The sequence below is a fragment of the Mixophyes fleayi genome, chromosome 2 (assembly GCF_038048845.1).
Source record: "Mixophyes fleayi isolate aMixFle1 chromosome 2, aMixFle1.hap1, whole genome shotgun sequence".
In the NCBI taxonomy this organism is placed as follows: Eukaryota; Metazoa; Chordata; class Amphibia; order Anura; family Limnodynastidae; genus Mixophyes; species Mixophyes fleayi.
In genome coordinates, this window is record NC_134403.1 from 92,140,169 (window position 1) to 92,151,728 (window position 11,560).

The window sequence follows — 11,560 nt, forward strand, 5'->3', positions numbered from 1 at the left end:
AATTCCTTGTCAGTCTCCCTTGAGTCCTCGCCAAACTTTGCTTAGCCCTGACAAGCCTTGGAACAATATCTCCATGGACTTTATAACTGACCTCCCTGATAGTAGGGGTTTAACACAGTCTGAGTAACAGTTGACCAAATTTAAAAAAATTTGTCCCACTGAAAGGACTATCTTCCGCACCAACCCTGGCCACTAGTTTTATAGAAGAGATCTGTCCTCTTCATGGTTGTCTGCAGGGAAACATTTCTGACGGGGGGAGTTCAATTAATTTTATAGGTATTGGATATTAAACTCAACTTCTCCTCTGGCTATCCTCCACAGACGAACGGGCAGACAGAAGGGATGAATCAAGACCTAAAGCTCTTGTTCAGAAAGTATACTTCCAAGAACTAGGATAACTGATTGATTTGCTTGCATGGGCTGAATTTTCCTACAACAAACATCTTCATGAGTCCTCGGGTTCCACTCTCCACTTCCTAGTCTTTGATAACCACCCTGAATTACCTGTATCCTCTTTCCTTAGGAACTCTACCGTTCCCGCTGTGGAGTCCTTGGTCCGTCGTTTCTCACACATCTGGTCTCAAACCAAGGAAAACTTAGCAAAGACATCTCTACAAAAAAGCCACTGACAAAAGCAGAGTCCCTACCATGAGACTGGCTTCTGGTTATAACGGACCTTTCCGCATCTCATAAGTTATCAATCCCGTGACTTTGAAACTTGAATTATTTTAATCTTTTAAAATCCGCAACGTATTCCATATTTTCTTGTTGAAGCCATTGGTGCTGAATAAATTATTTAAAGAGCCTGTCCGAACTGGATCTCGATAGGAGGGAGACCCTCATATTGAGACCCAGTGTGCAGAAGAGTTTAAAGTCACTTATTAGATGCAAGGATTTTTAAAGGGAAACTTCAAATCTTAGTTAAATTTTAGATCTATGCTAAGGAGGTTCACGTTCCCCATCTTCTGGCCAAATTCAAGAAAAATTTATCTCTAAAAGATAAAATTTTGGCTAATTATGGGCATACCCTTAAGAGAGGGGGCACTGTCAGGTTATTTTCAAAAAAACAATTGGCGATCAGTGTCACGCCACTGACAGACAGAAATTGCCTAGTTCTGCATTGAGGAAGACTCTGGCACTGATACAGTACCAGAATATTGGATCACTTTTTTGGTCTGTTTACTGTTATTGTCTGCACTGTTGCATCCTCTATTTTTGACTTGCTTACTCCTGATCATTCTTCAGCTTCTCGATTCTGCTCTCATTTGGATTCCTGGTTTGACCTTGGCTACCTTCTGCTTTACGTTTCTGCCTTTGCTTAGATCACCTGGTACTGACTCGACTAGTCCACTACACTCTGTGTGTAACTCCAGCTTCCTCCCTAGCGACTGGCTCTGAAGGCTGCAACATGCACATCCAATGCATCTAAGACCAAACTTACTTGCAGGGGTCCCTGTTGAACACAGAGGGCTTGGTAGACTCCGTGCCTCTTGGCTCCGTATCATCAACTGCTAGCAGGAGTACGTCCAAATTTTACTGTGTGAGTCGTGACCAATGGCATAACAAGATTCATTCCACATGTTCCAAATCTGTGTAGAATCTCAGCAGAGTGTGCCTACTAGAATATATATATATATTTTTTGCACCCTATCGTTTCATTCACTAATGAGATCCATTCTGCAAGTCTGGGAGGGTTAACTTTCCATCCATGCATTGGCTATGCAAACCTTGACTAGTATTAAAACACTAATAAAGTATCCTGTTTACCACATTAAACAGGTGTAGACCAAAAATGCAACTACAAAGAGTCAAAATTGATATACCAATGCCAGTTCTGGCAATACCATCTTGTGACTCCACGCCAAAATTTCTGAACTACAGAGCAATCCCAGAGAAGGAGGCAGACTGTACCAACCCAATCTCAACATTTAGGGCAGAGAGAACACTCCCAAACTTAACTAGTCTTCCGGTAGTCAGGTATAAACTGTGTAAAATATAAAATTGAATTTGCTGGTATTTAATGCAGAAAGTAGCTTTCCTATGACTACGAGTGATAGCCGCCCAAATTGGTCTCCCATTTGGCCCTAAGACCAAAGTGTACTTATTGACTTCTGATTGCAAAGAGAAGTACACATAGGAAATAAGCTTTCTTGACCCCAATGAATGGAGAAGTATCCTGCTGAGAGCTTTATTTATTATCAGTGGTTGGGTGTATAAATGAGAAGTCAGTGCATGCTGCAGTTGCAGGTACATGAAGAACATTACTTTGAGGTGCCAACTTACCTGAGTTAAGTTATCGCTACTCGACAACCGGCGAACATATCTGGTCCCATGGGAAAAGGATTTGCTAAAGGTGAAGCTCTCATCTACCACAGGTTCTGATAACTTAACTAGTAGGGTGATTTGTGACAGCTATGTCTTTTTTATTTGTCTTAAAACCAGCGATTGCTTAACCTTTTCATTTAATCGATGAACATACAAATCAAGAAACTAACCATGTTTCTATGAGCTTGTTTGTCAGCCATAAAATAAAACAAAATAACCAAAAGGGTCTACACAGAATATCAGATACACACTGAATGCTCTTACCCATCTTTATCAAATACACGCACAAGCACCCAGTAGCTAAGGGAGACATCACAACAGACATTCAACAGAAAAACTTTGTAGCATGAAAAGCAACATTTTTCAAATCAATGTGCATTTTGGCAAAAGTTAAATCCAACCTATGATCAAATGTTTATCTGTCAATATAACATCCTTCTCACCTAGACTTAGTATGAATTGCATTGTGAAGAATGTAATATTATGGGTGCTATAAATATGTATGCAGCTTACATCTTAAGCTGGGTACACACTACAGAAATTTCAACCAACTTTTTATGCTGAGCGATTTTACATGTGATCGATGGTCCGATCGTTCGGTCCATGGACTGCATACACACTAGCCTTGTTTAGGACGATAAAGGGAAGAGCGGACGTCCCTTTAGCGACTTTTTGCAGCCATGTTGTCATGAGCAATGATTTTAATTTCGTACACACTGCAGCGACTTTTGCGGGAAATGTAATGAGATACCAAATACATTAGCATAAAGGGGCAGAGCTTTTTCGCTATAGTTAACACCCAAAGCTGCATAAAAAGAGAAGGCAACACTGTCTCTTCATTCATTCATATAAAATAGAAGTTTAGTAACATACATTTAGAAAAACATTAAACTGCTAAAGTGCAATGCAATGAATATTCCCTAATAATAAAATCCCTTCGTATGTAATGGAATGCTCCATTCTTGGCGTGCATCATCGCTGATTGGTTCACAGCAGAAACGAACGCCCATGTCTGAGTGTATAAAATGACAGAGGAACCTGTTTGGCACCGAGGAGCATCAGAAGATGGCGAGTGAGCAAGTGGCAGTGGGGGTTGCGGGTGAGGAGGTGTCAGTGGGGGTTGCAGCTATGGAGACGGAGATGGTGCTGGAAGGGCCAAAAAATGTTGGAAAAGTTAAGGTGGGGGATGGAGATACTCAAGAAAAGCAAAGAGCAAATCCAATGGGCCCAAGAGAGGTGGAGATGATGGTCAAAGTACTGGACCAGGACGACAACGACATTAAAAAATGTCAGTAGCCGCATATAAAGTATATTATAGGTGGTACTACACACCTGACAAACTCACTAAAATGTTCCCCTCTAGTTCTCCATTATGTTGGCGGGGTTGTGACCAGATGGGTTCCTTTTTTCATATTTGGTGGTCCTGCCCTAAAATATCCTCCTTTTGGGATCGAGTTAGGGCCCTCCTCTCCTCCCTCCTTCCATGCCCTCTCCGGAAAGACCAATGGTCTTTTCTTCTCTGTTACCCTCTGATTGATGATGATAGAGAGTCTGCGAAATTGGCTTCCCATGTCCTGGCGGCCGCGCGATGCCTGGTAGCCAAGTCTTGGAAGCAAGTTGAACCCCCCCACTATGGCGGCCCTGCGATCCTATATCTGGTTTATTGCCTGGATGGAACAGATTACATACCACTTGCATGATAAGGATGATAAGGATGATAAATTCCACCAGATTTGGGCTCCGTGGCTTTATCTATAAACCCCATACCTCTTTTACCAACTCCTTCCTCTTATGTTCATAGGTGGTCTGACTCTTGATTCTCAACGCTGTTTCCCTTTCCAGAAAATTTAAGTAATAATCTCCTCTGAAGCTTTTATTGCCCCTCTTTTATTTATTTGTTCCTCTTCTTAGGAAGGGAAAAATAAGAGTAAGGAATTGTATGGAAAGCGGGAAGAGTGTTCTCTTTTTCTCTCAGTCTCAATGGCGACCAGTGTCCTCCCCCTCCCCCCCCCCCCACATTATATTGTTATAAAATGTTATAGCTTCTTGAGCTTTCTGGGCAACAATTGTATACTTACCTGTCTGTTTAGTGACAAACTTTGGCTATTTTGTATATTTGCTACTCAAATATTCTCAGTTTCAATGATATATGCCCATGACATGTACTGTTTTTTGTTTTTGCTTCTTGCCCTGCAAATGTACTAATTGTTGATTCTTTTGTGCTCTTGTTTGCTATTTTTCAAAATAAATAGTTAAAAAAAAAAAAAAAAAAGGTCAGTAGCACATGTGTCACAAATCGGGATCTTAGCCGCACTTACCCCATCCGCCGCTGTCATATCACGGCTACCTAGGGCCCTTCTGGTCGTCTGCAGCATTCCCATCCTCCACACCTCTGTTTGTAAACAAACACATACTGTTTGTTCTGCTGCATGGGCGTGGCCATCTTGGATGCAGTCACGTGATCATTCCAGACCAACCAGATTCTGCAGCTGTTATCACATGAACTGATCAGCCAATAGTTGTTTGGGACACCCTATTTAAACCTGCTGCTGCGATCTGTTCATTGCCAGAACAACACACTTCTCTCCAGAGGATAGTTCTTGGCGCCAGTGTTCCTGTCTGCATTCCTAAGTGCAGTGTTCCTGACTGTATTACAAGTGCAGTAATCCTGTCTGCACTCCTAAGTGCAGTGTTCCTGACTGTATTACAAGTGCAGTGTTCCTGTCTGCATTACTAGTGCACTGTTCCTGTCTACATTTCCAGACTGCTCATTCCCCTGCTATATTCTACAATCAGCAAGAACATGAGCAGGAAGATCATCCAGGCTGCTAAGTTCTGTTTCACTCCTGCTCCAGCTAGTCCCAAGGGTCCCGAATCGGATCAAGAAATTCAGACGACCGTGACAACATGTAGTGTACCTGCTAGAACAGACCTGGGCAAACTCCGGCCCACGGGCCACATAAGGCCCGCCAGCCTTCCGAATCCGGCCCGCCGGGTCTGCCCAGGAGATTTAATTAATTTTGCTGCCAGCCACAGGTTCTGGAAGGGATACGGAGCTGGTCGGCGATGCACGTCCCTTCCAGAGCATCAGATCATGTCGGGGCCGGATACAGCGTAATCCCCTGCGCTGCTGCGTAGGGAGGAAGTGCGCACTGTCCATACACCTCTCCCGCCGCATTCACAGCAGCGCCGCGGAGGAGAGCACAGAAGAGTATGGAAGAAGACAGTAAAAAGGTAAGTATTACCGTTACAGACAACATCATGCCGGGTGCAGCACGGCATGATGCGGATCACCACAGGACAGCGGGCATCATGCCGCGCTGCCCCTTAGCCCTGCTGTGCCCGGCATGATGTTGATTAAAGATGGACAGATGGACGGATAGAGCTCTGGTATAGTGGGGTAATATCTAGGTGGGGGTTCCAGTCACTGTGTTTATTGATGGTGGTACTGTGGGTCACTGTTTTTATTGATATTGGTACTGTGGGTCACTGTTTTTATTGATGGCTGTGCTGTGGGTCACTGTTTTTATTGATGGAGGTGCTAGTAACTTGTTCTCTTCTGTTTTTTATCTCTTGCCAGTAAGTTCTCCTGCCACTGCCATACTGCCAGCTGTCTCGTCCTCTGCTCCTGACCTTCAGACACTCTGCTTAAATCTGCCTAAACGTGAGTGATACCACCTATCATAGGGGATACTAATTTGCTGCCCATTTTGCCGGCACTGCAGTTACTATTGTGCTTCTCTTTGTTTGTTTACATCGCCAGCTGCTCCTGCCCCCCAAAAATGTCGTCTCACATAAAAAAAAGGAAAGTTGATTCTGAATGCCGTGTTTTCAACAAGATATGGACTGCTAAATATTTATTTACGGAAGTCAAAGGCAAAGCCGTTTGCTTAGTTTGTGGCACAGTTGTCGCTGTGTTGAAAGATTATAATCTGAATCGCCACTATGTGACCAAACATGAGGATAAATATAGGAACTTGTCTGACCAAGAGCGAGCAAAGGAGTCGGAGATTTTGCTATCCAAGCTGCAAACTCAACGAACACTTTTTACAAAACTTAGCACATCCAGAGATACAGCTACCAAAGCAAGTTATCTCATATCTCATAAAATAGCTAAACGAAGTAAACCGTTTTCTGACGGAGAGTTTATTAAAGTGTTTGGTGGACTCTGCTGAGCTAATATGTCCAGAGAAAAAGGATGCATTTGAGAACATCCCTATGTCCCGGCGTACTGTGACGAGAAGGGTTGAGGACATTGCAGGAAATTTGGAGTTTCAGCTGAAGAACAGAGCGGTTACATTTTCCTTTTTACCCTGGCTCTGGATGAGAGCTGCGATGTACGAGGCACTGCCCAGCTACTTATCTTCTTACGTGGGATCACTGCAGACTTCAAAATAACGGAGGAACTGGCAGCCATGCAGTCAATGAAAGGGACAACAACAAAGATTGATTTCCTAACAGAAGTAAATGCCTGTCTAGACAAGTTGGGACTGAAATGGGACAAACTTGTAGGTGTGACAACAGATGGTTGTCCAAATCTAACGGGGAGAAATGTTGGACTTTTGAAGAGAATGCAGGATAAAGTTACCGAAATTAACCCTGAGCAGAAATTGACATTTTTGCATTGTATTATACATCAGGAAATGTTGTGTAGGTCAGTATTAAAAATGAACCATGTTGTTGATGTTGTAACTAAAACCGTTAACTTCATCAGAACAAGAGCACTGAATCACAGACGGTTTGTTGCACTATTGGAGGAAAATGAGTCTTAACATTGTGATATCAGCTACCACACAAATGTCAGGTGGCTGAGCCTGGGAAAAGTCCTGAAAGTTTTCTGGGACCTGAGAGAGGAGATCTGGCAGTTCTGTGAGAACAAGGGAAATGACATCCCTCAGCTTTCAGATGCAGACTGGCTGGCAGACCTTAGTTTTGCTGTATACGTGACTTCTCAGATGAATGACCTGAATGTCAAACTGCAATGCAAGGGCCTTTTTGTGCATGAAATGTACAGCGCAGTGAAGGCTTTCATGAAAAAGTTGCAGCTTCTATCAAACCAAATGGGGGACAATATTCTCACTCACATGCCAACACTGAAGGAAGCCAAACCATCAGCTGATCACCTCCACAGGTACTCATCCATGTTAGAAGCACTGCATGCTGAGTTTTCATTGCGATTTCAAGACTTCAAAAGACTTGAGAGTGAAATGGACATGGTTTCTTCTCCCTTCAGCTGCAATGTGGATAATGCACCCAGTGATGTTCAGATGGAACTCATTGACTTGCAGTCTGACACACTTCTGGCAGCGCACTTTAGGTCTGTCCCATTGCTTGAGTTTTACTCATCACTCAAAGAGGAGAACTTTCCTTTCCACACATGAGGAGACATGCTCTGAAAATTCTAGTCCTCTTTGGATCTACCTACATATGTGAACAGACATTCTCAGTGATGAAGTTCAACAAATCCAGACACAGATCCTGTATCACTGATGACCACCTCTCAGCTGTCCTTCGCATAGCCACCTCAGATATTCCGCCAGATTTCAGTGCACTTGTTCAAGCCCAAGACAGACTAGATTTCTCCCACTGAACAGGTAAATGATTCTTATATATAATTTGCTGCATTTTATGATGGGCCCTTTATAATGGCCTTTTATAAATTTGGTTCGGCCCTCGAACACAGATCTGATTTTCCATGTGGCCCCCGAAAGAAATTAATTGCCCACCCCTGTGCTAGAAGGACTTTATTTCATTCTAGTGTCACATAAAGCAATGTAAACGCCTAATTTGTAACCTAATTTTTTTTATGTCAGAACGAAGAATTAACGGTGAGAAGGCCTGTTTAGATACCACTAATGTTACATCTGTTATCAAACAAGAAAAAATTGAAAAAGAAAAATATGCTAAAGAAGTTCTACACAAAGGTATTTCAGTGAACATGTATAGACAACTAAATGCTTTGGGCACATACCTGTACCGTTATAATAACCAAAATGGCGCCCGTTTTCCAGAATATATGGAGGTTAAGCCCGCTATTATTGCAATTTCGCCACAGGGACCAAAATATAAACTGATCTCGAGCAGTGTGCAAGGTGAGAAAATGAGAGTATTTATGTCGTTGAATATAAATTACAGATATAGAAGTTAAATGGTAAACATTTTTTTATTTCCTTGTATCGTAGATAAAGAAATCAAAGGCAATAGAAACCCAAGCAACATCAAGACCTGTTCTGCCACAAACCAGTAGCACCTTTAAAAATAATACTCTGCAGTACTCTGCGCTCTGATTGGTATGGGCGCACTCACTTCTCATGCGGATCTTTCCGACAGCTGTGTGTGTAAAAATTTTTGTACCTTTTTCCCGCAATAAAAATGTTGCATGAACACTGTGTGGTTTATTCTGGGTACTTCACAATTATAAGTTAATAAAGGTTAATATAACTTTAATAGGTGATAAAGGTTAAAGTTTATAAAGAGTAAATATGAATACATTGCCAATATAGACGCAAAGGGTAATAACACACGTGATTTATACAAGTGTAATGGTCTGCAGCCAGACAGGTGCAATATACATCTATAATAAACACAAGTCAGTGATGTGCGGATTCCGCACCACGTGGGACTGGTACAGACATCACAAATTTACATACACACGCCCCCCCGGGTCGAGGAAGTATCGGAGGATTGTCGTGGATTGGTCGGAAGTTTATACACACTGCACAACGGAAACGAGATTGGAACGAAAATATTAAACGGTATAACCAACCAAATGAGGCAATAATCGTCCATTTGGGCAGACTTTCGACCATCGTGTCACTGCACACACTGACCCGACTTTTGAACGAGCGGTCGTATGTCGGCTGATTGAGCCGATTATTGGAAGAAAACCGTGTAGTGTGTACCTAGATTTAGGTGGAATGCTATTGAGTGAAGCTACGATGGAGAAGAACCAATGTATAATTGTAGATCATTGACTTAGTAATGACAAATGATGGCATTCAAGATATCATCATCTGTTAAAACACACATATGAATAGCAGTTCAATTTTAGGCACCAATTTACAAAAAGAATGAGCAGATGCCACAGAGAGTGCAGAGAAAGGCAGCTAATTGTGTATATGGGAGTATGTATCGGTCCATGGCAGTAGAACCACCTCTTCCATGGTTTCAAGATGTTCTACTTGAAGGCCTATATAAACATCCAAACTGGAAAACACTTAATGACTTGGAAATTGAAAGGGAAATCCCCCTTATCTCAACCAGGTTTGTCTATTATACTGAAGCTTAGCTAAATTTAATAAAGTCACATTACAGATAAATCTGAAATTTTTCAAGTGGGCTCAGGAAAATTATCCTTTATTTCCCAACATCACAGCACATAATTAAGTTTTCTTTTTTTTTTAAAACCTATCGGACAGGTTTCACTTTTGACCCTCTATTTTGCAAGCACTGAAATTGTACACCATCTAGTAGTGTACTCATACACCATCTAGTGACCAATATTGGAACTTCTGAAACAACTGACATGTAAACTTACATTTAAATGTTACCCGAGAGCACCTCTACCAAGGAAAGGATACAAATATAAACACTATTTCATATAAGTAAATCCATGTTGCTTGAGAGCAACATTGCAAAATAAAGGGTTAAGTACACAATAACAAATCACAGCTATTCATACCCTAAGGTCCATTCAGCGAACAAAAATGCTTTCTTAAATAGTAATCTGACCCCAAGATGCATATAGTAAAAGTCTGATGTATTATGTAGACATTTGGAATAGGCTACTTACAAGTTAGTCCATGATGATTTTGAGAAAGATTATTTAAAGGAAAGATACCATTTATTACTGTGATATTACAAAATCACATATAAAATGTGAATAATTGCAAAATGCAACAAAGCTCCAACAAGTGAGACAACTTTAAGCAATGAAAACTAGTGTTGCAGTAATTTGTTTACAACACTGTCTCAAATCAAAGATACTTTAATGTATACAATAGTCCCAATTCTCAGACTTATATTTTTCTTGTTTGTGTCCACAATGCTCAAAAGATGAAAAGTCTTTCAAATAATTGTTGCACTATGTAATAAGCAGAGACTTTAGTCCAAGGTGCAATGCTCTTTCTCTGGTACTGTTGGTAATAAATTGTTAATTTATTTGAATAATCTTTCTCAAAATTATCATAGACTGACTTGTGTATAGCCAATTCCAACTGTCTACATAATACATCAGCTATATACTCTATGGGGCATATTCAATTCTCGGTGAAAACGCCAAAAATCTTGCGCTCCGTGCACTATTACCGTATTACCGTTATTACGGTAATAGTGCGCTGAAAAAACGTTGTTACGGTATTTTTCTCGCTGGATTTCAGCTCGCAGCTCCCTGAGCCGCAAGCTGAAATCCAGCTAACTATTACCGTAATAACGGTAGTAGTTTTTACGCAGCGGGAAAAATAAAGAATTGAATATGACCCTATGTGTCTTGGGTTGAGAGTGCCATTTATGTTACGACTTAAAGTGATGGAATTCCCCTCTAAATTAATATTAATATTGGCAGCAATAATTTAACTGATACATTGGGACAAACGCATAGTTTTTGTAGAAAATATTATCTTTCCTAAATGGGATCTGCCTTTGGTTCTACAGACATTAACAGGAAATATTGTTTTAATAATTAATGCCACTATTTAAAATATAACTTTAAAGGTGTGTGTTAGGGAATTTAGACTGTAAGCTCCAATGGGGCAGGGACCGATGTGAGTCCTCTGTACAGCGCTGCGGAATTAGTGGTGCTATATAAATGTTGATGATGATGAAAGATAGTGGGCCTGATTCATTAAGGAACTTAGGCAAGAAATTTCTTAAGTCTCCTTGACAAAACCACGTTAATATGCAAGGGGTGAAAAGTAGTTTTCATGTAGCACACAAATATCAACTTTAAATTTCAGTGTACAAATAAGCTATCAAGTATTTGTGTGCTACATGAAAAATCAGCCAGTATTTAACTTATGTGCAAAATAGAAAACTACTTTTCACCCCTTGCATTTTAACTTGGTTTTGTCCAGGTGACTTGAGTAAGACATTTCTTGCCTAAGTTCCTTAATGAATCAGGCCAGTGTTTCTAGGTGTAATTGCTTCAGCTAGGAGACTTTTATAAATCAAGGATCTCTCATGTCAGGAGCCATATCTAGCCTTCATCCAAGACAAGAAATTATACTCGGGTGGAACA